At 39.8% G+C, this 25,237-nt stretch overlaps 1 long non-coding RNA gene across 1 annotated transcript in view; it reads left to right on the top strand.

The window, feature by feature from the left end:
• The window catches only part of LOC124229507 (uncharacterized), a 42,460-nt gene extending 17,707 nt beyond the window's left edge, over window positions 1-24,753 (top strand). The window contains exon 3 of the long non-coding RNA XR_006885895.1: window positions 24,729-24,753. This is a non-coding gene — a long non-coding RNA (uncharacterized LOC124229507). The remainder of the gene's footprint in view (window positions 1-24,728) is intronic.
• Window positions 24,754-25,237: the final 484 nt, after the last annotated feature.

Genomic DNA, 25,237 nt, shown 5'->3' with positions numbered 1-25,237 from the left:
AGACCTTTTCTATCGTTTCATCGCATTTCCTGGGAATTACTTAAGATGTAATGATCCACTAAGTTCACTATTGTGTAGAATCCATTCAATTGAGTTTCCTTTGAACCAAATGCAGAAATTGACTCCAGTTGTCAGCCTGGGTATTCATAGCTCAAAACCAACAGGAAACCCAGTGATGCAATGGAAAGAGGGAGTGGATAAGGAAGGGGATTAGATGCCAAGAAATAAAGCCCTTTTCATGGTAAGAGAAGTCTAGCAACCACAGACTGATAAGGAAGGCCCTGGGGCTGCCTTCCCAAAAAGAGGCCGTAGAGGAAAACTGATTCTGAATTAGGAGGAAACAGCTGCCTGCCAGGGAATGGCGAGGCCGCATGGAACGTCAGGGAGGCAGTGTGGGACAGCGGAAGCAATGGAGCCCCCGAGTCAGAACTCTAGCGTTCTGGTGATTCAATACCACCAGCTGGGGGGCTCTGCGCCGTTCAGTTCCTCTCCCTGAGTCTCTGTTGCTTCATCTGTACAACGTAAATAATAAAAATTCACTCCAGAGAGTTCTTCTCAGGCTCAAATGAAACCGGGTAGTGGAAGCCCTTTGTAAAATGCAAAGTGGCCCATAAATATTAATGTTAGCTCTTATTATTATTTGCTGGACTTGTGGCCCAACCTGACGATCTTTGCCTGAAAACACTGGACAAGTCTTTCTCTTGGTGTAGCATAATTTAGAGGGTTTCAAAGAAAATTTTTGAAGAGGCGACTTTATCCCTGATTAATGGGAAAATATAATCACATCTCTAGGCTACTTGGCTAGAGTGCCGACTCTCAGGCATGTCGCAAAGGATGAGAAGTTTATTTCTGGTGTTCTTCGTTCCCTTTCTCTACGTTCTATCTGATTGAGTCCTCCTCTGAAAAATATTCTCCTTTTACCTGTTTCTTGCTCTATTTATTCTCCTGGACCCAAAGCCTGATCCAAAAGAACACTAATAAACCCTTTGTATTAGTTACATTAGCTTTTTTAAATCTAAGGGTTTGAACCAGAATGTATGACTCACTTATCTAGAAGTCTTGATAAGGACTGGACTATCCAATGACTGGACAATGTCAGGAAACACTCAGGCTCTTTCTCTCACTTTGCTCTGCTAAACACCACATCGGCTTCATCCTGAGGTTGTTTCCCCTGTAGTCATAGGATGGCTGCATGTACCAATCATAGGTCCCTAGGCTTCCTCATTTGTATCCATGAGGGGAGGAAGGCAAGTGAATGGGGACAGGGGAGAAAGGAAGAGAAAGATGCTTTCCCCAGACATTGAACCAAAGCTTTCTTTCTGTCTGTTTCGATCAACATGTGTCATTTACCCCTGAGCTTTCGTACATGGTATGCTACACTCTGTCTGAGATCCTGAACCAACTGCTAAGGGGAAGAAGATAGCCATGATTAACTGAGACTAATCAGGGTCCCCCTTTCCTTGGAACTGGCTCAATCCTCTGATCCCCAGTGCTGCTACACACAAGGGTGCCAGCAGAATGGATATTGTAGGGTCAACCAAAACATCCAGCATGCCCCAAAGGAAAACATTAATGAAATTTCTTGTGTTACTTCTCCCAGAGAAGTCAGCATTTTATCAAGGGAGGAAATGAGACAAGAGAATGAATCTCTGAAAATTTAGATTTCAGAGACCTGATTGGGAAAGGCTCCCTTAATGACTCTAATGTCATATCCTAGAAATGACAGACCAGATTTGGGAGGCAAGGAGACTTCTCAAAAGTCAGAGTGAGGAATGGAAGAGTCCTGGAGTATAGGTCAGTCCAGGAGGAGTTTTACTTAAAGAATTGTCATTAAACACAAACAGCCCAGAAGAAGGGATGACAGTTTGGGGTTGAGGACAGAGGGACTTAGAAATAGAATCAAGGCTGAGAAATGGCAACATGAAGACAAGATGCAAGTGTGAATGTTATCAAGCAGAGAGGTTAGGGGTCAGCCAGTGGGGTCAGAAAGTTTGAAAACTAAAAGAGTTGGACATGGGGTCCTTGGGGCAAGCCCAGCAGTAATAACATATTCTTAGAGGAGCCACTGAGGCTAGACTCGGCCACTTCTGAGGGAGTATTTATAACAACCAAGTGAGAAAGGAAGATGTTCTCTTTTGTTTTTACTGTTTTCTCTATCACTTTGTGTGTATAACTCAATAAACTGAATGAATTATCTCACAAAGAGGATACCCTCTATAAATATACAGTAACTGAAAGAGAAGTCATGTGGAAATGTAGTATAATATGATTTTTGGAGGTCTCTAATAACACTTATCGGTACATTTTATTGAATTAGCGGGACTATCTTCTAAACTGTATCCTCCACCTTAGTAGAGGAGACCCCTGTTTTGGTGGGATTTCTAAGTTGTAATTAGACTTAGGCTTTATAATCAAGATAAGTCCACTTTGGATGTTGCCAAACAGGTAACCCTCTGTATTAATCTGAGTTTAGAATGACAGAATCTCAACTCAAACTAGCTCTTGTAAAAAAGGCAATCCCATATTTCTGAAAGGTTTAGAATTATCACTGGTTTCAGTTACAGCTGTTATCAAGACCTAAGTAACGTCTTCAGGACTCCGTTTCTCCATTCCTCATCTCTTGTAACCTAGCTTGCTTCATTCTTCAACCTGTGTCTTTCCAAGATGACTGCCGATGACTGCCAATCGCATCCTCTCAGCTTAGCAACTCCACTGGAAAACAGTTAACTCCAACTGAAAAATTTTAGAGGATACCATCAATGATTGGGTCAAACTGATCCATGTGTCAATTTCTGAACAATCACTGTGGTCATGCCAACGGTGTGCTCTGAGTCATGTGCCTGGCTCCTGTGGTCAGGAGAGGGCAGGTCACTGTGACCACCAGCCCTATCAAGTTCACGTGGGCTGGTCAGGGTTAGCACCAAAAGGAAAACAAAGGATTGTTATCAGAAGGACAGAGGAGAAATAGGCAGGGTAGTGAGAGGCCAGGGTTACCACAGTCCTATCTACACTCTGGGTCTTAATCTTTACTCCATGACTTCCTGAAAGGTAATTGAAATATGTTCAGTTCCCCATCTTGACTATAAAGTCATGGTAATTCCCATCCACACAAATCAGAGTAATATTTAAAAATCACCTAATAGATTATTGAAGAATTCAGTAAATTTAATATAACAAAATGTTTAATAATAAACATCTTAAAGTAGACCAAGAATATTACTGTGATGAAAGTGTTGACTAACATCAAGTGAAGTTTAGCCTGAATAGATGGTGATCACATTGGGCCAGTACGCAGTACACAGTACACAGTACTGGCCCAATAAGAAACAGACGCAGCAAATGTTTGATCTGAGTACTGATAGTCCTGGCTGGGTTCTCCTTTCAGACACATCTGTCTTCAAAGGAGTAAACTTTTTACTTAAATGTTTTTGTACGTGCTTTGCTCCTTTATGATTAGCTTTAAAGGATAAAAAATTCCACCAAATCATGTCATATAAGCAGAGATGTGTTCCAGCATGCATAAATGTCTTTCAAATAATTCTCCATTAAAATTCTGCTTTCAGCACTCTAACAAGTGAGCAGAGCTGGTGAGGCATAACAATATTGGTTTTATTGACAGGTTTTACCACTATCTGTTATCGAGCTCTGGGTTTCGTTCGTAGTTTGTCACAGGGCAATTAAAGACATTGTTTCTTAGACACATAGCTAGATTGTTTATTTGAAAGTCATTTTGCTAATTAGATATTACTACATTGATATGTATAGCTCCTTGTAAACATCCTCCTCCAAATACTTACTCCACATCAGCAACTCTGAGAAACTTCCCCCAGCAAAGATATCTTTGGACACAAAGATGTACCTAAGACTTCACACATAATATCTTCACCCGGTAAAATACTGCAGTTACAATCCTCTCATTAAAAAAAGAACTGCTTACTTATATACAACAATGGATCACACATAAAAAAAATACTTCACAAAATGGTTGCAAAAATAAGCAAAAAGAAAATAATTTTTTAAATACCACTTACCTTTTCACTTTTTACCCTAAAAGTGAAAAAATGTGCCCCAAAACTGTAATATTCAAAACCGTTTACATTAAAAAGATTGTTATACTCACAAAAAAATAAGCACAGACTTTTTTTTTTCTTGCAAATGAATACTACAATATAATTCTCCCAGAGTGACACTGGCCTCAAGCCCAAAAGAAAGCAAGAAGCAAATGGCAACCTATTTGTGGGCTGCAATGAGCTGCCGTTTCTGTAATTGCCTGTGCCCCCAGGGATGCTTGACCTTGCTTATCTGAGCGTGAGCTCGCTGCTGAGTTCGGTCTGGCCATCTCCATATCTACACACGCTGGCTGGTAAATTAAGCAGGCCTCTCCACGCAGGTGGCCTGGCTTGCATATGCACCGCCTTCGTAGCCCAGGGACAAATGTTATTGCGGGTGTTACACACCAAAGTCCATAGAGACATGGAAGAAGTCAATTGGTCCTAAGTCACAAGGGAAAATAGGTACATATACCCTGGGCTCTTTTATTTTAGTTTGCTTCAATGACCTCCTATCTTATACTAGTGCCTGTAGGGGTTGAGATGGAAGAATAGTGATTACAATTCTTTATTTGGAGAAGGAGGGAATTTTACAGTGAAACAAATACACCTACTTCTCAACCATATGTATTTGCTTACGTGATCTTGCAGAAAAAGAGAGAGTAGCAAATGACCTTACCAAAAGTCACGCTTCATAAATAGAAAGATCTAGATTTTAATGGTAGCTTAGGAACGGTGTGTCTTCGCGAGTAAGGATTGTGTTCTGCTTATCATTCTATCTCCAGTGCCTAGGACATGCCTGGTACATAAATATTTGCCCTATGAATGATCAAACAATAGTTCTCAGAAGTATTTGATTCATAACAGGAGCTCAACTACTGTTTATCTCCGTCAACGCTCTTACTCCTATGGTTCCAGTCTTTTGAAGAAGGAAGTTCTGATCTGCGTATCCCATAGTGAAAGAAGCCTGTGTGCAGCCTTGATGAGATTCAGGGACCATCAGTTTGTAGAATCTGCCTTGTGAGCCTTTGAGAAGGAAGTGGCATGTGGGCTGTGTTGTACATCTCAGCAGTGAATGGTGGAAGGGAAAGATACTTCAGGTGGGGAAAGAGGTGAAAAATTGCATGGGCCCACCTATTGGAGAAGAGACTAGGAAATAGAGCCGAATCCTAAAGGTTCTGAAAACCCTAAATAATTATTCTTTTATAGTCTGCCCCCACCCCCCTAACCTCCCATTAGCTCAGATGTCAGATTGGTTGTGTGCTTGAGATGACTTACACAGTGCCAGGAAGTAATGCTATAACCCAATCCCCAAGTTCAGTCTGTTCATTCCTACCGGGAACAGGGACTTCACACCCTAGGAGGTTGTCCTCAGCTGGCGGACATTGGGAGCCATGTGCCTTCTGATAATTCTTTTAGGGGCCTCTGCTTAATCAGTCTTCATGCCATGCTTGTCCTAAGAGAACTATAAGAGAACTAGATATTCAATCTTACGTGTCCGAGATCTGAGATAATTAGGCTTACAGGGACACAGCGTAGAGGTTCAAGAAATGTCACGGATGCCTTGACGAATCAAAATAAACGGATGCCTTGATGATTCGAAGTAAACAATTAGAGACCTTAAACCCTTTTTTTGTTGTTTTTTTTTAAGTGATTGCTTAAGAAAACTGAAGTCCAAACCATAAGTTGAGGGCCTTACACGGTCTCACCATCCAACACAAGTTGCCAGATACCCAACAAATAATAGACTCTTAAAAACCTTTCCCTTAATAACTATAAGGGCACCAAACAGCCAGAATGGATGCCAGCCTCGACACCACAGCTAGATCCCAGGGACCCTTTGGTTGGAGAGCTCTGGGGAATCCAGGGGGGTCTTTTGGGAGCTGGGATGCAGTGGCTATTTAATACCAGTATACAAGTATCAGGTTAAATCACATGAAATTACTGATATTTAACCATTTTTGGCCTAAAAAACTGTCAGTTTCATAGAGTTCAGCCTACTGCCGCACTATTTTAAAAACCAGCACTGACATCTCAGTGCATATAGAGGGATTATGTCTCCCTCAAATAGGGAAAATGTGACTCTTTGGTTGTGTTTAGCCAGCATAAGTTGATATGATCCTGCAGGTATGGTTAACTTAATCCATGCAGGCAACCAAATATTTTAGATCCCAAGTAGAAGTTGCTGGGGTTTGGGGCCTCAATCAATAGCATACCTTTTCCCCACACCCCATTCAGAATCCTCACAGCTAGTGTTGATGGAACATGCACCTCATTCCCAATATTATTCTAAGACCTCTACGTGAATTAACTCCTTAAATTCTCGTACAACCCTATGGGGTGGGTTCTGTTATCATTCCCATTTTATAAATGAAGAAACTGAGACTGAGAAATAAATCACTTTTCCAAAGTCCCAGGTGGGTAGTAGCAGAGACTGGCTTGGGACCCAAGCTGTCTGCCTCCAGAGTCTCTGCCCTTCAGCCACACACTCATGCTGCCTGGGGATCCAATGGGAGGTCGACAGAGAGGCTGACCACAGTAGACATTCGGAGACCTCAATGGCAGCTTTATTACTGATAAAAGCTGGATTGCAGCATATGGCTTAGTACCACTGCAGAGGATGGTGAACACGACTCCTAAAAGAGATAGGTTTGCCCCCTTAGTGTCTGGCATAGCTCAGCAATTTCATGTTTCCCTTCCAGGGTAGGTCTCTCTGCAGGACAGAGGGTGCCGCGAAGGTATGCGTTGTGCAGACAGGCCACGTGGAAGAGGGAGGGGCCTGCCAGAGGCTGAGCTGAGGAGAGCAGGATTGAGCAGGCTGAGTTCTTTTTCCCAAAGTCACCAGGCAGAGAACTCACCCCTCCTCCCGTGGAAAGCTGTGAGGAAAGCATGCCCAGGGGTTCTTAACAAGAGATCCCTGGAGAGAATTCTGAGGGACTATGAAATGGGAGAGGGGAAAAAATGACTTCTTTATTGTCATTGACCTCTACCTTACCTACTAACCTCTAGCTGAAATTTAGCATTTCCTTCAGTTATGAAAGAAGGCAATAAACCAGAATAATATGAGCCGTGCATGTGACTCTGTCAGCACTAGATGTCTCAGATGTTTTCAAATCACGTTACAACTGTGGAAAGATCTGGAATCTCATTCACGTGCCTCACTACTTTAAAATTATGGAAGTTTAAAATCCTACCTCTTATGACAGTTGACCACTTCGAGTAGATGGTCTCTTCCAGTAAACATCTGCTGTAGACTCACATGTTGAAACCCTAATGGCCAATATGACTGTCTTTGGAGACAGGGATTTTAGGAGGCAATTAAAGGTAAATGAGGTCCTAAGGGTGGAGCCCTAATCCAGTAGGATTGGTGGCCCTATTAGAAGAAGAAAAGAGAGTTCTCTCTCTCCCCATCCCAATGCACCAAGGAAAGATCTTGTCACTTAGTGCACTAATAAACACATATATCATTATATCACAAATTTAGATTTTTTTCAGTATTTTGATAATGGCATTTTGATATAATTAATTACCACTATAGTCCTATATATTGTACACATTTAAAAACATTATTCTGAGAAGAGCTTCATAGGCTTTGCCAGACTTCAAAAAAAACCCAAAAAATATAAGAATCTTTGCTCTAATCCCTCCTTGTAGAAACAAGGGGCAAGAGAAATGGAGTCCCTGCCCATCTCTGCCCACCTCTGCCCTAAGAGACTCTAACAAATAACAAATAACTAAATAATCTTGTTTCTCTAGGTTTGACGTCTCCTCCCTCTTTTCCATGAACCCAGTCACATCTCTCCATCAAAGCCCTCGAAAATCAAGGCTGTAAAATGGAAATCTCTTATTCTAGACTGATAGGTTGCAGATTTTTTTTTTCTTTCTGTCCTGTTTTCCTCCGAGGGCAAATTGCTTAAACTGTGCAAAAGGGTTAAATGTATATTTTTATTTTTCTTTTATGTCTTTATGCTCTGCCTTTTTCCAGAAATACTTTTAGGAATTATTAAAATGCATGCCTTTTAGGATCATCATAAGACAATATAGCAATTGCAGTGATTGGTAAGTCCTCAGCTTAGAGCTGCCCAAATAAGTTGCGCCAGACTTCCCGTTCAAATTCCACTTTCAAGTACAGGTACCAGTGCAAGTTCTTCCCAGAGAAACAGCTAAGAAACTGCAGGCACCACCACCAAGGGACGCTTCACCTCTAATTGATAAAACGTAAATTAGAAATTCTTGTTCCAGATACCACTTTTATATTTGAACTGCATGTTTACGTAAAGAAAGTTCTTTCCCATGAAGCTTGGAATTTGTGTCTCATCCTGCAGATGGCCCACCTCATTGCAGAAGTTTTGGTGGGATCAGACTCAATTTGAGAGTTTCAGCCAAGTAGAGGTCATACTTTCTCCCCATCACTATCATTCCTTATTGTCCAGCCAGGAAATTGAAATTAAGAGAAAAAAGAAACCTAATGATTTAATGCTAACCTGGTCTTAAAGTCTTTACTTACATTTTATTGGTCTTCTACTAGACTCTTGTTTTTAAATTTTTTTAAAATTTAAGTAACAGCCCAAATATTTGCTCGTGAGATTCAAGTCTTTGTCTCCTTTTCCAATCACATCTTGACATCCAATTTGCTTCAACCATTTGTATAGCTTATTTTGGTAGCCTTTATAGTGCAATTATCTTTCTCCCAAAACTCTGCTTTGAGAAAAAAATGAATATATAAATGGGTTTCCTTTCCTGTCTCTGCCAAATATGAGCAACGAGCACGTGAGCAGAAGCAAGTACGCTGTTGTCCTAGTGTCATGTGAGTTATGCCCAGGCTGCAACAAGACTTGTCCAGGCACACTCTGGAAGGAGAACTCTACCTGGTCTGCTCCTTGGAAGATCTGAATCTCATATGAACTTATCAGTTGACTTCACTTGGTACAGATAGGTATAGAAACAAATCTGAACAGACTCTTCAACTTAAGACTTTATAAAGAGTCCATTGAAAGTGATGAAACCCATGCTATGAAAAAAAAAAAAAACTGGAGAGAGATGGCCAGCTAATTAATATAAGCGTGTACACACACACACCCAGCAGGACCACACATACCACCACCATACCTAGAAAACAAACTACAAATACTGCTCTGTAAACTTTTGGTATTCACTTCTAAGCCTTTTTTGCTAAGGAATTGGTGGAAATTCTTAGCCCCATAGGGCTCAGGGTCCTATCCTTGTCCTAGCCTGTCTGTATCCTCTCTTGCTGCCATAGTCCCAATTCTGTCACCTGAAGACCCATTGCCAGGGGTTCTAGGGCTCTTTCTTTGCAGCAAGGCATTTCCCATCAGCTACAAGTGGTTCTCAGTCTGGAACTGCTTTGAGTAGCAATTTTAGGTGTACAGTCTTTATCAACCATAGCCCTACGCAATTGCTTTCATTCGATGCCCTCTGAAATGCTGGCACCTGTTCAATGTGGGCATGGTGGTTGTGTTTGGGAGGCAATCTAACACCGCCTTTATTCTTCACCTTGAGTGATCTCGCCGCTGAGGCTCTGTCAGCCTCCTCCAAGGGACTGCAGCACTTGGGAGGGTTTTTAAAGCAACTGACTTTAACTTACAGATTGCATCCGAACTGAAAGAGGTTTCCCGCACATGTAGAATTCTTGATAGTCCCTGGACAGCTCCATTATATATGTTCCCTGGGGCCCCTGCTGAAAGCTTTAAGAGTTAAACTCCTTCATCCACACGGTGTTGTAGGAACACCAGCGATACTCAACCATAGGGTCAGGACATCATGTATGTTAGGCATATGGTGTATTGGGAATAATTCATTACTGAAGTTGGAAAATGATTGACTTCTTTAATAAGTCAGAGCCAATTCTAGGTGATTCCTATAACAGTGGCAACTTCACTTACTCTTTCTTTTGGGAGAGAGAGCTGTGGACATCTGCACTGGGAACAAAATAAAATAAAACAGCCCAAGGTCTATTTCATCTATGCCCCAGGCTCTTAATTCTTGTGAAGATAAAAACTGTTATTGTTGGTAGTGCCTCCCTTCACTCCCTTCCCATTTTGGTGTTTCAATAAAATCTCTGTACATCCAGGCAGTGTGCAGCACATGGAAATGTCAACCAACCATAATAGCAGAGTAAGAAGTGGCAAGAGGAGAAAACTTAAATACCTGAGCTTCTCTTGGTCAGTTTTACAATCAACTTGTGCAATATAAACCTAGAAATATCCATGCTAAGTATGACCATAAGAAATTGCCAATATTTGACCATTTCTGACCCACAAAAGCAGCAATTTCTTATGGTTCAATTTAATACTATTCACATTGCATTGAAACAAACTGGGGAACAGACTGAAAAAAATCCTCCAATCCTACCCAGTGGATCTCCAGGAGGGGGAAGGAGGCTACCCAACATGTTTTTATTTTGTTTTGTTTTGTTTTGTTTCATTCCATTTTTAACAAAGGGACTTCACCAATACACACTGCTACAAATGCTTCCTTGTTTTTACCCATGTTTGGGTATATACATCTGAGAATAGCAGTGGAATTTCTTCCTCAGCTCTGGACTGTTCATTGCTGTGAGAAAGTGCATCAGCAGAGTTTAAGAATGGTTCTTCTAAATCCTCTAGAAATGGAAAGCTATTATTTTTAAGTTTCTGAGGAAGCATCTAACAAAGAGAAATAATTTATCCTTTTACTTGAACTTCTCTGAGTTTCTCCATCAGTCCCAAGGTACTATTTACCTGCCGCTATAATTTGACCCCAAAATACACATAAAAATGAGATAATGTGTGTGAAGGATTTAGAAGAATAACTGTATTCTTTTTGTTATATTTTAATTTCTCAGGCTAATCTGTTGTTGTTGCAAAGAGGGCATTCACCAAATGTATTATAAATAAGCATTACCTTGCTCAAAATCTTTCAATATGGGAAGTTTTATTTCCTTAATGTATTTACATGTATACAGGGAAGCAGGTCATCTATTGCCAAGATCGTAACATTACAATCTCAAAACAAAGGTGTGGCTATAAGGAGTTTAAACATTGACTTCCTCTTTTTACTACTAAACTGCCATAAACACAGAAATGCTCAGCTCTTCAGGCCTTGCCCTTTCATCACAAACTAAAAATCTACACATGGGGGAAATGCCCTATCAAGCAAAGGCCAATTCAGATCAGAACAGGTATTAGGGGTATCTTTACCTGTTGATATTTCCAGAAGATTTCATTCCTCAAAGAGGAAGGGAAAAAGAATATGGAGAAGAACAAAAATGCTTGATTGATCGTTCCTTGATTACTGAACAATAACCATACAATTTATTTTTTCGACATACAATGGCATGGCTAGTTGTATTCATCTGCTCAGACTGCTGTGACAGAATCCCAGAGACGAGGTGGCTTAAACAATAGACTTTATTTTTCACTGTTCTAGAGGCTGGGAAATCCAAGGTCAAGGTGTCAGCAGATTTGGTTCTTGATGAAGGCTCTCTTTCTGGCTTACAGATGGCCCCTTCTTGCTGCATCTTCCTGTGGTAGAGACGGGGAGAGAAAGAGAGAGACAGAGAAAGAGAGAGAGAACACAGATTCCGGTGTGTCTTCCTCTTCTTACGAGGGCACTAACCCCATCATGAAGCCCCTACCCTCATGACCTCATCTAGATCTAATTGTGTCCCAAAGGCTCTACTCCCTTTGCCATCACATCAGAGGTTGGGGCTTCAAAATACGAATTTGGAGGGGATACAATTCAGTCCACAGCACTAGTTAACAACAGCAAAATTTCCTCTCAAAAGTTCTAATTCATTTTAAAAAGTACTTGGTAGACATCTGAATGTAACAAATATTAATAAAATACAGAATGGCCATTTTAAAACTAATGTCCTCAATGTTCTAGACCCATCTTGCATCTTTAGTAAACAATGGCTACACACTAGGAAGCATAGATTAGCTTTTCCTTGGAGTATTTATATTTCCTTTCTTTCTATTCTCCTGGCCTTTTTTTTTTTTTTTTAAACAATTTGGCTTAGTGTGCTAAAAATAGCTTGTGCACACTGTTGTTCCTTTTAGCTTCATTGTTACCAACTGATTTCTAATTGTCTTTGAGACTTGGAAAATCTCCTGTGAATGGAGGGAGCTCACGAGCAGGTTAATGCAACCCTGGATGGGGGCCACAGTTCCTGCAGCCCCTTCAGCCCTACCACTCCACCCCTCTTCATCATACATCCTTTTGGAATTTATTTCTGCCTGTGTTGAATCTGGGTATTCAATGCTCTCGGTTACTATAGTTAGATAGACTATTTTTAGTTACAAACTGTTTCCCTGAGCTACATACAGCTGCTCATTAACGCTGGAAGCCTTTTTCACAAAGCTTGTGTTCTCGTCCTTCCTTTTCAATGCCCAATAGGCTTATGAGAGAAAATACAAACACTGGTTATATTTGGTTTTCTACTCAGCCATGTCAAGTCCTAAACTGAGAGGAAGTTATAAATGTACTACAGGAAAATGCTCTCTTTTCCCTTAAGTAGCAGTTTACTGCCACACGATATTGTGGTAGAAATGGGAGCCAGGAGCCTATATTGAAATAAGAGGTTAAGTAAATTAAAATTTGACTTTTTGAAGGCATTGTCCAGTATGTGGGGTTGGTGTTTACATTACATGGTGCTGAAGAGTGCCTGAGACACACTAGGCACTCATTCTATGTTTGCGGAACTCAGAACAGTAGTCAATGTGTAGCAGGTATTCAAAAAAGGTTGATTGCTTGAATGAATACATTATTTTCCATAGTTTACCCTTTGAGATCGGAGAGATCTTCTTTGAAGCAAATTCCTTGGAAAGGTGAGCATTGCAAACCCACAAACTGTCCAACACATTCCTAGCAGTGGGTCCAACCGTCAGAGCTTGCACGTTATCTCAACTGTCTCCTCGTAGTAATGAGCTTTCACTAACACAGATGCAACAAGAGACATTCCTGCATCTGGAACTCCTGGCTTGTTAAAATTCTGATCCCCATTACCAGCCAGTTGCTCCATGATGGATCCCATCTCACTCCTCACCAGCTCATAACTTATTTCCTAAGTTATTTTGAGAGCCTAGTGACCAGCACGAGGAACCCATCCAACATCCTCCTTGGTACCTCTTTCATCCTTCTTAAAGGGCTCATACACATCATGAACACCCACATCTGCCATTTTTTTACCATGCTCAGTATAGTCTAGGGTATATTGTAATGGAAGGGCAGGGGCTTTGGCATCCAACAGGCTTGCATTTAAATCCAGACTCATCTGCTTTTACCTGGAGTGGATGAGGGAGTACCTTGAGCGAGTTGTTTCATCTCTATACTTTTGTCTCCCCATCTGAGGCTTAAGGGGAAAAGATCTACTTCATACTTCATAGGGTTGTCATGAGAATTACATGAAATAATTAATGTAAATAATCTAGCTCAGGTCCTGGTGCTGGAAGGAAATGTTCTATAAGTGGGGAGGATTATTGTTCACAAGTCTGGGAATTTCACCTCCAGCAATCATCCTAGACCTTGACTTCTTCCTTTTTTCTTTCTTTCCTCTTCTGTGCCTTATACATTCGTCTCTTTTTCCCTCTCAATTTATCTTTCTCTCCTGCTTTGTTCCAGTCACAAGTCAAAACAAGGCTACTTAGTGACTCTAAGAGCAGTGCTACTGATATACCCACAGAAAAGAAAAGGGAAGCCATCAACTTTGAAATGAAATATTTGAAGTGAAATACAGGACTAGGGTTAATAAGTGCAAACATCCTTAAAAATAAGTCCAAGATACCCCAAACACCTTCTTCAGAATATCTCTAGAGGTATCCTGCTACTTCAAAGTTTAATGTGCTTTTCTTTGAGCAGTCAACACTTCAAAACAAAACACTAGTTATTACTCAATTTTTCAAACTTCATACATATTTTTGGATAGCAGTATCAAATAATTAATATTGCTGGGGTTTGATGTGGGTTTCCATTAACAGCTAGCATTCCACAGAAGTATTTTCTAACATTTTTGTTGCAAATATACCATACGTCAACTCCCTGATGGATACATAGGCTACCAGAGATTAGCCTTGGAAACTAGCAAATTACAAAAGTATTTCCATAGAGACTATGTTCCAAATTCCAAATAAGTGAGTTACAATCACGTATGGAATGACTTCATAACAAGTTGAAACCTGCATCGTATTTTAAGCATTTTCCCACACCTAACGTATCTTCCTCTCTCTGTTTTACTGTTTTGCTTTGTTTTCCTAAGATGTGGCTCAGAAAGGAGCCAGACAGCTCTCCAACACAGATAAAAGTGCAGGAACCCAGCATCCAAAAATGAATGACAGTAGGAGAGTGGTCTGCTTGCTGAGACACTACCACTTTTTATGACAGCAAATGTTTGGCCAAGAAATAATCATCTGTCCTTCTCTAGGAACACCTGTAATGTCAGCTTTATTTTTTCTTTTCCTTTCTTTTCTGTCTGTTTTTTAATGAGAGCCTTATTATGTTGCAGTAATGTGTCTTGTTTTTATGATCAGCATTGCAGCTTCATGAGAAAAATAAATGGAAACTCCCAAACTTTCAAAACATGCACCAGACATTGTCTCCATCAATTTTAAATTGCATATAAAGCAGGTGCTCACATACATACCTGCTTCGGTCCCTCTAGAACTGTGCTGTCCAATACACAATTCATTAGACACATGTGACCACTTAAATCAAAATGAATTAAAAATAAGTAAAACTAAATTTCATTTCCTTGGCCTCAGTAGCCACATGTGGCTTGTAGTTACCATATTGGACAGTGCAGATATAGAACATTTCCTTCACTGAAGAAAGTTTTATTGAACAATACTGCTGCAGAATAGGGATTTTTTTCACAGTAAAACGAAGCTGAAAATCTGCAGTATACCCAGATGATGAATTTTTGGAGAGAACCTTTGCTATTCTGGACCAGTGTTCAAATAAAGACTTCTCTATTTCACCACACAACTTTTTTGTACTTAGTTTGGAGTCGCACAAGAAAGTCATCGCTCTGCTCTCCTGACTTAGTGTCTTGTTGCTTCAGAAATAGCTAAAGTCACAAATTCAGACTTCTGACTCTCTTACACAATTCAGCAGGCAATGAGCAGCTAAGGGGTCAGTTTGCTCTAAATTGCTTTATTAGCAAGCAAATTGGGCAAGGACAACAATGCAGTTACCATGTGCTCCCCAAATGCAACAGAGACTGTGAGCGCATAGCCAAGGCCACAATACAGTTCTGGAAATCAGGCTTCCTTAGTTTCCTGTGTGGCATTTATGACACTTATAAAAATGATTCTTGACATTTTCAAGAACCGCAACACATGGACCACCTGCTCAAGAAGGGAGGGCAGATAACAGAAGACTATTTCCACCTCAGGACTGAGCCAGTCTCTTATAGTAGTCGTCTCAGAAAATATTCTTCTGACCTACTCCCCTTTATTATTTGGACACTAATTTCCACCTTCTAAAATGCATCTATTAAATTTGGTAGCCCAATAAGTGTTTTGTTAAATGTGGGTTGAGCTGGCTTTCACTTAACTCTGCCACGAGCTTACTAAATTTAAAAGAAAAAAATTAAGAAGATCAAACTTCCTTCTTTTAATTCCTTTAGATCCTTTGGGGAAACCAATGTTTATCTCTGTAAAGTTCAAGTCTGCATAACTAAAAGTCAGCCAAATCTGACATCCAACCAGGGAATCTTGCGGAGGCCGTTTCCTCTTCCTTCCTCAGTCTTCGTATTCCCATTCCCTGCTTAGACTACAGTTTGGAAGTTGCTGAATGAATTCACAAGTACTACTGTTTGCACTTTCACACACTGTTTAAAGGCAGAAGTATCAGGTTTCACAGTGCTGTGAGGAAGTTGGCAACCGCTTCAAAGCAATTTGGAAGCCTCTATTACTTTATTAAGCAAGGGCAATAATGAGCTACAAAGTGTCAACTTGCTCATGTGTTCCAGCTTTTCCTGCATTTCATTGCAAACACCACAGTCTCTCTTTTCCTGCTTAAACCCCAGTTAGTACATTGCTTTTAAAATTACAGATTTGACAGCACTCAAAAATAAAGAGCTAAAACCACGTAGCTCCGTGACTTATACAGCTATGAGAGCTACAGAGGGGTCGAAAAGTCTGCTGTAAACTAGTTGGTCTCTTAATGTAGTCACATATGTTTTGTTCCCCCACTCCCTTTATTTCTGCACTCTATATTTCTACAGATATCGTGAGACCCAAAATTAATTACAAATGGTTCGTTCCTACAATAACTCAACGGATATTTAACTGTGTGTTTCCAATTAGTCCAACACGTGCTAACCCAAGTGGAGCTCATGTAAGTGCAAATATGCTGTACTATATTCAAGGAATATACCATCTAGTCTTGGAGATAAGTCTAACCCACATTAAACAACAATGACAAACTGTAGATGTATGAAACGTGAATTTGGGGAAATGAGCTATCCTCCCTAGTCCCTTTCTATTTTAATGCCATATGAATTCTAGGACAGTATGACTAGAGGGCTCCATTATGCCTTACAGGCTGTAAGTCCTGTAGATGTGAAGACCCGAGGTGACAATTGAACTACCACTCCTGAAACTTGACCTTGTCACTTTTAACAAGGCTGGTTCTTACCAAGCAATCCCTCACACTTAGGATCTATTTGTCAGCTAGGGAAACTCTAGCCTAGTTGATATCTACGCTTCCTTCTGTCCTCTCTGATGGTCCACACTGGGATGGATACATGGAGGTGAATGACTTTCAAAGCCATAGTGACCAGGTCTGTCTTTTTAAAGTTATCCATTAGCATTTGGTCCCACAAGCTCCTATAAAGGAATAGACTCCATGGATGCCAAATGCTAAACCTGATTATTGATCTTTCCACTTATCTGTAAAACAGAAATGGTTTGATGATTATAACCCTTCTATTACCAAAACATCCACTGCTGAAGAACATGGAAAGGGTATCTACCCAGGAAACCTCAAGCAAAGTTTAGAGATTATCATGAATGTAGCTAGCCAGGCATCTGAGTATTTCAGGACTCAGGCATGAGACCAAAGTCTGTGTGAGAAGCACAGCTGGGTATGGCACAACATAAAGGAATAGGAGAAGTGGGATGGGTTGCCACGTGTCCCCAATTCTCCTGTTCACATGGTGCAGTCACTGCTTGCCTTTTCCTTTTTATTAAGGTCAAAGTTAATTACCCCCTTTGACCATATTAACAATACTCATCTAATAATTAAATAATGACTAGCAAAACTCCAATTGCATTTTACCAAAAATTAGAGCTAAAGAGCTGAATTTTTCCTCTTTGCCCTACATTGTTCTCAAGTCAAGAGGTCATTTCCCACAAGCACAAATCAAAAAGGGCTCAACTCCAGTAAATATAGAAGCAGAAAAAATATTTCCATATGCAAAGGGTTAGAGAAGAAGGAATAGAGAGAAATGAGAAAATCATCCATATTCACAATTGTGAAGAGTGAGTTACTAAGAAGTAGCTGTGCTTTTTTAAACAATTACTCATCCAAATAAGTAATGGATTTCAAAAAATGGTTTAGGCCAAAGACACAGTTCTCCTCAAAACATTTTTACACCCCAATTCTGGAGGTGCCTTCAGCTCCGATGTATGAGACACATCTGAAAATCTAGCCCATTACTTTAAAATCACACTTCAGTTGAAGCCCAAACAGTATTGCCTGGCTTGATCAGTCACTTTACAAACCCAGAGTCTCAGTTCATTCAGTCTGTTTCAACACAATACCATAGACTGGGTGGCTTATAAACAAAAGACATTTATGTCTCACAGTTCTGGAGGCTGGGAAGTCCAAGATCAAGGGGCCAGCAGATTCTAGTCTGGTAAGAGCCCACTTCCTGGTTCATAGATGGCCATGTCTTTTCGCTGTGTCCTCACATGGTGGAAGGAGAGAGGGAGCTCTCTGGGGTCTTTTTTATAAGGACACTAATCCCATTATGTATTAATCTCTTGAGAGCCTTCACGACCTAATCACTTCTCAAAGCGTCCTTCTCCGAAAACTGTCACCTTGGACGTTAGCATTTCACATGTGAATGGTTGGGGAAGGACACAAACATTCAGTCTATAGCACCCAGCTTGATCTTGAACTACTCTTGACTTTTATCAAATACTAAATATGTTCTCCAATAATGAAGGATGCCACCAGAGAGAAAGCTCAAAAGAACCAGTCACAGTCTGTGAAGATCATTTCCAAAGGAGCATTTCACAATGGTTGGAGAAGAGGTAGTAGTAGTGAAATGAGTTCACTGCTTCCTGAAATAACTTGTCTAAAGGACTCTCATGTCATCTAAGGCCTGTGTCACACTATAGCGTACGTCCAGGTGCTATGGCTTTGCACAGTCTTCCCCGTAAGGGATGCACCCTTCAGTGTATGTTTCTCTATCGCCATCACTCCTGCCCCATAGGTTTCATCTCTTTCTCCTTAAATCCTGCACCCCAGGTCAAGTGCTACATTTTGCAGGAAACTTGTCCTGTCGAAGCAACCTACCCTCAGTCATCTCAGCCAAGATTGCTCGCGCATCCCTTTAGCTTTAGCTCTCTCTTTTTCTGCTTGCGATAGCTCATATTATTTTCCTGTGTTGCTATCTTTCTGTACATTGTTTCATATCTTCTTCTCCAATTAAATTGTAAGATATTTGAAGGCAAAGCCCGCTCTTGGGCTTCACCGTATTTACCATGCCTTCCAACACTGTGCCTAGTAAGCAATAGGCACTCAATAGATATATATTAATTCATTAATTGCAAAATGACTCTCTTTCCATCTAACCTTTATCTCATATTTTCTCCTCAAAATTTGTTGGCTATATAAAGAATAAAAGTAAAATGCACAGGCCATTAGATACATTCTTAACTTTGTGCAAATAATAAAACTGCTCATCCTTGGTTTCGGTCAAAACAAATATTTACTTAGCACTTCCTATATGAAAGTCACTGTTCTAGGTGCTGAGAATACGACTGCATAAGAAGGGAGCTTACATTTCCAAGGAGGCAAGAGGGGGATAGTTGATCAACAATAATAACAACTACAAAGTAAAATATATATTTTAACAGATGATGACAGTTGCTCAAGAGAAAGAAATAAAGCATGAAAGAAGAGTGGTGAATTCAGGGTAGGGGGCCCCGGCAGAAGCTACAATTTTAAATAGGATGATCAGGAAAGACCTCAGAAGGAAGATGGTATTTGAGGAAAGACCTGAAGAGAGTGGGATATCAAACCTCGTAACATGTAGACAGCATTTAGGATGCTCAAAGAAATAAGGAACCATACAGACTGTCGTAAAAGTCTTTGGAATTTCAATGGGTAATCTTCTGAGCCTGATATCCCCTGTCTGGAACCCCAAAAGTGGCTCCACGGCCTCCTGTGCTTACTTATACTTAAAAACTAATCACAATGTGCCATTAATGTTTTATTATATGTCTCCCTCCAAAGACTGTGAGTAATCTGAAGGCAGAGATTATCTCATTTATCAATACAAACCTTATAGTGTTTAATATAATTCCAAGCCAACAGTGAGAAATCACTAAATATTGGTTGAACAATAAATAAATCTTCATTCAGGTAAACAATTCATCTCATCTAAATTCAAAGCATAGCTTATCCTAATTTGAGTCAAATGATGTTTGTGCAGATATATTTATTTTTAATGTAAACACTTGGCAAACTTCTCTTAAAATAAAGAATTAAATTTCTTATAAAAAGTCGAGTAAATCTGGCCCCATCACCTCTTTGGGTACTTTTGTCTGGACCATGAAGAACTCACCAAGTATGGATTTAAAACTGGTAGCACAGTTACTCTTCAGTAAAGGGGGAAAAACTAGCACGAGAAGAGGGGGCACAGGTTCCCAAAGGAAAATTTTGAACTTGCACACATGGTACTAATTTAGCCTTAGAGTTATTAACATGGGGAAAGAGCAAAGTTCAAATCATCTGAACACTCAAAGAAAAATGAGATTACTGCACAGTCTCCTCGGCGTAATCACGGTTGTGTAGAGATGTAACTTTCTTGCTGGCTTTTAAGTTGGAGGAGGGAATGTGAAGAATGCCAGTTTCTTCTTAACAGCGATCTATACCTCACAGAAGAGAAGTTTTCTTTCTCTTTTAACTCACCTTCAGTTCTCCCCATTATTGACTATTAGAGCCCCCAAGGCGAGAAATCTAGCACTCGGTCATTAGGTCATCTGTCCAGAATGGTTGTTCACCTGACAAAGGCTATCTGTAGAGCAGCTCTGAAGGCTGACATGAACTCTTCTGTTGAAGCGTTCCCTGGCAACAAAGCATCATAAGGAAGTTTATTCCGATCAAATAAATCTATTGTAATTATAGTTGATACAGCAGGCCAAAAAAAGTCATTCTGTATCACTCGATACCCAACAGTGAGCACTTCACAGTGTCTCTTGAAGTGCTTAGAGAGAACACAGAGGACTCAGGGGTCCTATCATATGCTCCTTAGCCCTGAGCTGGGGTGGCAGTTCCAGTGAAATTTGCTGCTGGCTTCCAGCCAGCCAGGATCCTGTTTACTAGTACTGTTGTAGTCATTTAATAGTTGGCCAGGTCCAGTTGTTGTTACTAATGATAATTCTCTGCCATCCCCAGAGGTGACAAGGTGCCTATAAAAAGCTGCTACAGTCACTCTCACAGCTCAGGCTCCATCTCCCTCCCACTTCTAATCCTCTTGACTCATCTGGTTTCCCTTCCATTGACAGGACTCTCTTTCTCTGCTTAGGTCCTTCAGATTGACAAACTAGCTAAATGGCTTTATCTGATTTTCTTTTCAGTTTTTGCCCCAGATGCTCCCTCTCAGAGCTGCTCTTTTAGTGACCGAGCATTAGCACCCAAGGACATGGGACAGTTATCCCTGGCCCCCTCAGCACCATCCAACAAGCATACCAGGCTACTGCTCATCTAAGAGGGGACATGGTGGAATATCATCCATGAGCCCACACCAAAAATAAATATAAAACAAATGAAACAAAAGGAATGTACTCAATGCCTGTGAAACGATACAAATCTGTCATCTTATCATTCTAAGGCACACTGTAAGCCAAGGATTAGTGTAAAGGGAATCAACACTGTGCTCCTTGATGCTCTGGGCTCTAGATATGGCCAACACCTCAGCGAGAAAAAGATGTGGTGTCCAGATGAGTGGGCACAAGGTGAATGGAAGCTCAATTTTGCCAATTTATATTATAAAGAAATTTTTTTTGAGAGAGCTAATCATGAACCACCTCAGGAAGCTTCATAAGTCTTCTGTTTGTCTGTGAACACAAAGTTCTGCCTTTGGGAAGCAGTGAATATTATGGGATAGCCTAGAGATCACTTCTAAACTGGTAGGCAGAGACCTCTGAAGCTTATATTTCAAAGAAGCCTGAACCTAGGTTTGAAATAATAAATCTTTATTTTACAGGTGAAAAAAACCAAGGTCTTGAGAAGTGAAGTGGTGAACCTAGGACCTTACTGGAACTTTCTACTAAGTCTATTCAGACTTCTGTACCTAAATGTTTAATTGTGTTCATATATGGTTCGTTTTAAGTTTCATCCTTCTCCAAACTCTACCTAATGGTGTTAAATAGCCCTTCCCTGGGAGAAGAAACACCAGGTGTTAATAAACAAGTAAATTGTATGTAGTTTCCCCCAATTTACTCAAATAAATGAACTTGGAGCTCTCCCTCTGACTCAGCACTCTCAGGTGGTTCCTTACCTTCATGGACCTCTGTCTCCCCTAGTCAACTATAAGCCCATAAAGTCAGACTGTCCTCGTCACGGTTTTCCCAGGATTTAGCACATGATTCATTATTAGCACTCAATATGCAGTTATTGAATAACTAATTAATCCTCCTAGTGTTAACTGTAGGGTGGTCAACATTTAGACATATTGACTTATCTATTCCCTATCGCCTCTGACTAGTAAGCTATCTTGTTTACTTCATGAAAGTCATGGTTTGATTATCCCATTAACTGGTTATCTATGTTCTGTCTATAGATATTATTTTCATCTATAAACTCTAATTGTCTACTATGGGCACCATAACTGAAAAATAATTTACATCAAGGACTATAAAAATGTTTGTGCTGTTTGACTACAGAGTTACACTTTAAGGAAATCAAATTTTAGGAAATAACTCCCAAGGTAGGTGATTTATAAATATGTCCAAAAGCATTCATAGCAATATAACTTATAAAAAAATTATCCATGACTGAAGAGTGAACAGAGTACATTCATAATATACAGAACCATTTAATAACTAGCTGACAAGTGCTTCCTATGTTTGGGCATGATCTTAGGCACCTGATGGACATTGGTTAGCAAAACAGACAAAGACTTCTGCCATAGTGGAGTTTGCATAATTTAAAAATTATGTTAAGCATTTTTAGTTACATAGAGAAATGCTTAACATATTATATTAAGTAAAGAAGCAAGATACAAAATTATAAATTCAACATGACCTTTATCCTATATAAATAGGATATATATTCCTCTATCCACAGAAAATTATTTAAAAAGTCAAAATATGAATAGGAGTTGTCTCTGAGTGTTGAAATGGTGTCATTGTTATTTTTCTTTACACTTTTCTATATTTCAATATTTTAAAAAATGATTTTCTCTAAGCAAGTTTTACAATCAGATAAACAACGGAGTATGTAGGACAATAACACATCCACCTGAGCCACAGGAATCTGGAATCCTTGTTCTAAAAACTCCTGCTCTGTGTTCCTTGTAAGTAATAATACTTTTTTAAAGTATAAGTTTCCCAATCTACAAAGCCCTTTTTCACATTCCTTCATCTGGCAGCTGAGAATAGCAAGAAACAACCTGCCGTGAACAATTGCTGCTCGGTGTTAAATGTGTTTGGGGCTGATAAGTTAATGAGTTGATGGGTCAATGTAAACTGTGTTTTGAGATATTACATAGTCTAATACCCATGGAATTATTTATATAATGCTACTTTTATGCAAAGTAGATTGAGCATTTCTGACCATAATACACACACACACACACATCCAACAAAGGTAACAACAGAATAGTAACCAGGTGCTGAAGATTTTCTCAGTCAGTCCTAACATCATAGAATTTTATTGTCATCAATACAGGTAACTTTTAAACTAAACATTCTTTCATTTTTATCGCTTCGTAAGACTTTAACCAAATAGATATTTAAACACGAGGAAAAAAATTCTTTGTCAGACAATGCGTCCTAATTTTTGTTTCAGAATCTAAGTTCATCTAAACAAAAGAGCAGTATACAAACGATCGTGAGTAACCTAAACAGAGTCTGACATTTTTAATCCCAAACAGATTATCAAAGGCATACGAACACATCCAGTTGGTCTGCTGTCATTTTCCTGTCTATCTGCGTATCTTAAAAACATGCACACACACAAACGAAGGTGAGAAAGAAACTAAACAGAGCAGGAGAAGGGTGCCTTGAAGACACAGTAAGTTAGGTGAAAGTGAGTAATAGAGACAACAACAAAAGGATCAGAAATTACAGCATCTCCGCTCTGGTGACTGGGGTGGGGGGAGGTAGGATGTAGGGTAGAGGGAGAGTTGGGTGTTAGACTTTTCTGAAGTATATGGAACTGATCAATCAATGCCTCTGAAGGAAAAACAGGCCTCAAACGTGTTATTAATACTCAAAGTAGAATAAGTTCAAGATTATCTGTCTAACCAAAAGATTAGCTTTCAGAGTAAAGCTAATGACCACATGAAAGGAAAAAATGGCAGGCTCAAGTTCTTGCAGTAGGTACAAGTACTACAGTCATTGTACCATAAGTGGTGACAACTTATTGCTGTCCTTCCAACTAGGTGACTTGCAGAAAAGGGTCACTATGGAAGGATAGGAAAACAATACAAAAGATTGTTTTAATTCTGTTCTAAATTGTATCTAAAAGAAAAGCAATATCTTTCATCCCCAAGGTCTAAAGAGTTTCCCAACTATGACATATGCAGAAGCCAGGTGTAGAGAAACATCATGCGGGGCTGAGAGTTTGTGAAGCCATACCATCAAGGGCTTGATTCCAAGGACACAGGTGGTGGGAAGAAGGTGGCCATCCCAGGAGTATGTATAGATTCCATTCCATAAATAACTTGACCCTGTACCATGCAAGGAACTCTGGGAGAAAGGAAAGGGAAAGAGACTCAGATTATTTTTTCCTGTTATATTCATTTTTCCCATTTGTCTTCACTTTGTTCAGCTTATTTCTTAATATAACAACAATACATATTAATACATGTTTATTACATAAAACATAGATGCAAAATAACACAAAAATAGGAATAAATTTCACCTGTGATCTCATCGCTCAGAGATACTCGACTTTAACATTATGACATATATCCATCCAGCTGTCATGTTTTTTTACAATGTATAAAGTTGTTTTTATTAATTGGAGATCATCATGAACATACTGCTTTGTAACCCGCCTTTTAAATTTTAAATAATATCCTTATCATTTGGCAATGTCACTAAATATTCTTTCAAAATGTGATTTTTAATGGCTGATGTAATGCTTTCATATGGATGCCCTCTAATTTCGCCAACAATTACTATACTACATTTCAACTGATTCTGACTTTCACATAGTTCGTGAGGCATATCCTCATATATAGGTCTGTGACAAATCTCTTTTTTGTCTTTCTTCTAGATAACTTCCTCGAGGTGAAACTGGGTGAGTGGCTATGCATATTTTTCAGGCATGTGATATTTGATGTCAAATTGTCCTCCAGAAAAGTCTGCTGATCTGTATTTCACCAGCAGTGTATGAGGCTGCATATTCTCCCACGTCCTCGCTAACATTAAATACCACAATATCACTAAAGAAGAATTTGTTGGGTTGACATTAAAATACAAGTATTAATTGTAGTGGGGTTTTTTGAGGAAGATTAGCCCTGAGCTAACATCCACAGCCAATGCTCCTCAATTTTTGCAGAGGAAGAGTGGCCCTGAGCTAACATCTGTTCCAATCTTCCTCTACTTCATATGTGGGATGCCTGCAACAGCATGGCTTGACAAGAGGTGTGTAGGTCTGCACCCGGGATCTGAACCAGCGAACCCCAGGCTGCCGAAGCAGAACGTGCAAACTAACTGCCGTGCCACCGGGCTGGCCCCATTAATTGTAGTTTTAATTTTTTAAATTATTGGTGAGGTTTCTCT

Source organism: Equus quagga, chromosome 17 (assembly GCF_021613505.1).
Source record: "Equus quagga isolate Etosha38 chromosome 17, UCLA_HA_Equagga_1.0, whole genome shotgun sequence".
NCBI lineage: Eukaryota > Metazoa > Chordata > Mammalia > Perissodactyla > Equidae > Equus > Equus quagga.
This window is presented reverse-complemented; position numbering and strand designations above follow the sequence as displayed.